The following is a 5,505-nucleotide window of genomic DNA, read 5'->3' as shown; positions in this document are numbered from 1 at the left end:
AATTAATTTCTCAAATGTCATCTAATATGGAAGCATGAAGGACGTGCAAGCCATTTGTATATACTTTGACATTTATGGAGACTTTTGAGACGTTAATTGTGTCACTTTAAGTCTTTCTCTCGATTTTACGATATGCTTTTCAAAACACTAGTTTCCCCTCAACAACTCTTTAGCGAGCTAATCTTGTGTATTTTTGTATATAACTTGAAGAAATAAATAGCGCCAACTAGTATGACTTCAAAACTTTACATGACTTCAATAGCATCTCGTTATATGGTAGGTATATTTTTGAAAAAACAAACAAACAATAACCCCATCCCTCGATAATTCTATATCAAACCCTATTCCTGTGTTTTCATATCCATTCACGCATAGATTAGCGATTAGCATGACTTCAAATGCATTATTCTATAAAGTTGCTGTGTTATTATAGATATTAGTCCTCCAAATTGTCAAATTCTGTCCTCAGCCTCTGTATATTTTTATCCAACTTGAAGTATTAAATTGCAGCTAAAATTACTTCGAAAATGTCCATGTGGCTACAAAAACGTCCATTGTACGTTAGGTATTGTCAGACTTGAGTTTAGCCTCTTATTTTACTGGACATTTAGCATGAAGACACTTTGAAGTTGGGGACACCTTAGAGGTCTTAGCAGATGTAAATGATTTGGTTAAAATGTGTATCAAATGATTATCAGATGTTTCTTCTTGGGCTTTGCATGCCACTCCAAAGTGTCTATCAGTTATATTTACATTTTTTATTCAATTAATTGCAGCAACCCGATGCGATTGAGCAAGTCTCGCTGATGACTTCCGTTGGAAACTTCATCTGTAACCTTTTGCCAGGACAGTTTAAAAGAATAGACGCATTGGGCGACATATATATGTCTTCAGCTGAACGTTATTACAGCAGTGAGTTTTTCGAAAGCCAATTCTTGTTCAAACGTGTTCTAGTGCGCTAGACCAGACCCACTTCTCTGACATACGATGATGTTCAGAATTTCTCACTTGATTTTAATATCCCCCTCACACAAGTAGGAGAGAAGACGAGCAAATACTAGTAAGCAGACTTGTAGACAAGTATCTTAAATCTAATATGAAAGTGTGGCAATAATAATAAAATTTGAAAAAGCAACAACGATAACATCTATTTATTGAACAAGGTGTATCTAGACTTTCAAAACATTTTAACTGGAAGTGCCTCCTTTATATGCTTATTTACTTTTACAATGTTTTAACTGTTTTACCGTTCGCTTGTTTTCTCGAAACCCTCCATTGCTGAGTATGGTGACATAAACTTTCAGACTTTAACATCGAGAAGCCGCAGGGGACACTAATGAACAATTCTTGCCACAGGTATTCCATGCTTTGACTAGCTTCCCTTTTGTAAACAGCTGCTACTATATTTGGAACCAGAGATTTATTCTTGTGGGCACTGTTGAGTTATCGTCTAGACCTAGCCATGGCTATATTCCAGAGCGGATGGTCAAAAGATGATGCACCGTCATTGATTGGTAGGTTGTCTGCTGGTCAAGGACTTTTAATGGAAATAAATTCATTACTTCTTTGAAACTTCTGCAGACTTGAGGCTTGCGGATCACGTCAAATTTTTCAAACGACAAATTAAAGTGTATAGTTTTCATTGTCGATTTGCGCTGTGCCTAAGTCGTAAAATTGTCTCCAGCAAAGTAAAACGAACGAAAGACGCGATAAACCAGGTTTCAATATTCAATTTCCTGACGCTTGCTTGATTTGTTATCTTTAAAACTTAGCGAAAGACGCTTGTCATACAGTCTTTCCGTCTGAACTTACAAGGGTTCCCCATGATGATGACGATGGAAAAATGCATTTATTACATTATTTGTGATTTCTAGGGGCTTCGTTAACCGCTTGCAAGGTTCTCAACAGACTTGCTGCTATTGCCAAGGAGACTGCTGTTGAAAAATCCCTGGAATTGGATTCAGCAGCAAGGTGAGATCCGATCGTACGTGATATGTTTACATTGTAATAGAGATTACTGCCTGGGGAAGAATCCAAGAACTTTACAATATTTCCTAGTGTGCTATGTAACTTTTCTCTCTCGTGTTTCCGTGTGACTGAACTGCTGTGACACTAGTTACGGGGGTAGGGGTGGGGTAATTTTTTAACTTATTAGTCAACATGAATGATGTTAAATCATATCATTAGGTGTGTAAACGTTACGTCTTCCCATATCGTCCTGCTGCCTGTTTGTTTGCCGTTACGTCTCGATATATCGTCCTTCTCATATCCCTAATGGCTCGTCTTCACTTTGCTCGTAGAATGTACAAAACGTTTGCTACTTCCATCACATCGGCGTGTTTCAATAAGGATAAAAATAAAACAAGGCAGATGGTATTACATCGTCGACCCCAATGGGGAAATCACAGTTTCATCGTGATCTCAAGTTTCCTTGAGGGGGATGAGTCTGAAAATTTCAAGATGGTCTTGAACGATTTGTGGACAGGCAGATTAAAATATGGTCGCTTCTTAACAATAAAGGTTTGTAAGAGTTTAACAAATTCTTCAACAATGCATATAGGATAAAATCCTTTGTTTGCGGCACCGTCCTTATCTTTTTCAATATTTGAAATCATTCGAACTGCATTTGACGCATCACAAGTAAAAAGTGTTCCTATCAAGCCAAACTAGTAATTCAATTTATGTTTACATCTTTAGTTCACGTTGTTCAATGGTCAACTGATAACATGCAAGCGACTCCATTCTATAGCGAAGTCGTTTGCTCTTCCGAATAAATGATCTAAAGCCATTGACTAAGACTTTGTATTTTTGTGACGCAATCGTGAATTTATAGAATTTACCGGAAAGCTATGTCCATATTAACAAATGTCAATAGATGTGAACTGCATTGTTATTGTTGACAAGCGAAATTCTGGTCCGGACAACAATTCAAACGTAAACAATAAGAGTGCATTCCACACGTGTAGACGCTATGTTGGCAAGCCAAATAGCATATATTCAACGTGCTTTGGGAAGCAGAACAAATAACTATCGCTGAAATTAAAAGCAAAGCTAGTGAAAGCAAACTTCTCAAGTTTCAGCGACTGGTCCTGTAACATAATTCCTCTTTCTTTTTCAGCTGATCTTGGCGATCTTTCCTCCACTCGCCTTTGTCTTGAGTCTGCATGAAGAAAGTTACACTGCATGCTGCAATCTACCGGCAAAGTGGCGAGCCTACTATACAGCGCCGATAACCAAGTTTATGTACAATGCTGTAAGTGGGCTGACGTTATCTGAAATTCAGTTGGTTTCGCAATTTTCATTTACATGGTGATGTGATGGAGCATTCGAATAAGGGTAGCATTATATCACGGTGGTTCATTTCAACGTGACAAAGTTTGAATAAAGTTATTTGGGACAAGCACGCTTGGTGTCGAGATGGTGTTGTGCTGCATTCTGCAGCACATAGCTGGCCCAAGTTTTGAATCTGGACGTCTGTTGGGCCTTTTGCTTTTCGTCCCATCCTCCATCGGAGGATTGGACGAATGGCAACTAAAGGTCCGACAGACGTCAAGATTTTAGACTATGCTGGCCAGATCTGGGTACAATACAACATATTCCAACAATAAGTCATCGCCCACGTACTTGTACTGCATGTCAGGTTTAAGACTGCAAATCTTCAAATATTCCTTTTGCAGATATCCTTCCTGTACCACCTTCTGGCCTTCAGTTACTTTCTGATGTCGGATTTTCACCCCAGCAACAAATGGAGTACTATTAGTATGTCGGAAAAATTGGTGACACTCTGGGTGTTTGGCCTGATCGTTGAGGAAATGCAGCAGGTAGGTAACAATCAAAACGCGCTTTACGTTTTATACACTCATTGAGGCTTCATCATTAGAATCAATAAAAATGACTAAAATGTCAATAATGGACGTTGACAAAACGCTTTTCAAAATACGAACAAAATATTCGTACCAAATTAGACCACTGATCCTCCGTGGTTTCCACACATTATAAATAGACCACGTCAATTAATGTTTACAGTTAATTTACATTGTTTGCCATTCTGTTTCCATCTTCATCTTCAGTGAAAGTAAATCTGTACCAAGGTAGTATGCATCTCGAAAGTGAAAGACTCAAACTTTTGCTCAAAATTTCCTTAATGAAACTTTCAGCCATTCTCTTTAATACGTGCAAATTTTGGTGCTAGAGAAACAAATAACCTAAGATTTACCTATATTTAAAATTACAAATGGCCGACATCACTGTGTTAACTCTATGCAGAAAAAAATAAAGTTTTCGATTTTCGAAAAGCTAAGCAGGTGAAAAGTTTTCTTACACCAAGAGTTTTAAAATGAGTCCGCACAAGTGGTATATCAGAAGAGAATTGTAAAAGTTTGAGAATCCGAATATCTGTCCCCGAGGCGTGTTCCTAAAATAGAATGCGGCTCGGGAACACATCTTCTGACTCTCAAATCTTTACAGTTCTTTCTTATTCTTTCTACCACTGCATAGAGGTTCATTTTGAAGCTCTTGAAGAAAGAAAAGATTTCATCGTCTTTTTTTTAGACAGTTTGTTTTCCTCAGAGATTTAACGCAGAAATTGTGGCAATTTTAAGTTTCAAATATCGGTAAATTTTATGATTATTTGTCTGGTACTGAAATTTGCACGGTGACCCTTAATTTTCATACTTGACTTGAGAGAGACTGGTTGAAACTTTCCCCCGAGGAGAGTTTAAGCAAACGTTTGTCCGTCATTTTTGAGACGCATACTTCTATAAACGACAAACATAAATGAGAGAAAATAAAAATAAGCCCGCACATTTTTATTTTCAGCAGTGCGGCTTTTACAAAAGAGATCGGTATGAGACATTATATTACCATGCCCTGCCCGTCGCATTTTGATTGGTCAAGCTGAACCACGTGACTTGCCACAAATACACAGTAATGGTTTGTTTACATGCCCGTGAATATGAATAATAATATTAACAACTCAATGTACCGTAACTTTACAGCTCAAACTTAAATCATAATCAATCACAAAATAAAATGGAGCACTTGTTGGTCAAGTTAAGTTACTTTTTTCTGAAAGCATCTTCGGATTTGCCAATTTGTAACAGCGCGCGTGACAGTGCGTCGCGTATTGCTCAGTTTCTGGGGCCCAGTTGTCGTTCGCTCCTGAAATTTTCGGAAATTTTGATGGTTTTCTTTGGTTCGCTGATGATATAATTTTTCATTTATTATACTTTCCGGGATTTATGACCAAGGCCGGAGAAAATTCGATGGGATGTTCACTTCCCAAGATGCAGCAGATCAAATCAAATCCCACGAAACCATTCTATTGTATATTTGTACCAAAACAGGGGGGTGAACCTGTTTAAAACTACAGTCTGGGGGGAAGAAATCAGTCAATAGTCGCATAGTATGGCATAAAATTTGCATTCTTATCAAACCGTTTTGCTAGTCTAGGAGTAATAATCAATCGAACTGCGGGTCAAATAGAATAAAATGGTCCGTCGTGTT

General features: G+C 37.9%; 1 long non-coding RNA gene across 1 annotated transcript; it reads left to right on the top strand.

Moving 5' to 3' along the window:
- Positions 1-1,394: 1,394 nt before the first annotated feature.
- LOC139140514 (uncharacterized) lies at positions 1,395-2,520 on the top strand. The gene is made up of 3 exons (XR_011554008.1): positions 1,395-1,514; positions 1,875-1,971; positions 2,301-2,520. It is a non-coding gene; the product is annotated as an uncharacterized lncRNA (long non-coding RNA).
- Positions 2,521-5,505: the final 2,985 nt, after the last annotated feature.

The sequence above is a fragment of the Ptychodera flava genome, chromosome 9, assembly GCF_041260155.1.
Source record: "Ptychodera flava strain L36383 chromosome 9, AS_Pfla_20210202, whole genome shotgun sequence".
Taxonomy (NCBI): Eukaryota; Metazoa; Hemichordata; class Enteropneusta; family Ptychoderidae; genus Ptychodera; species Ptychodera flava.
The sequence above is the reverse complement of the archived record's forward strand: the minus strand, read 5'-3'. Positions and strand labels throughout refer to the sequence as shown.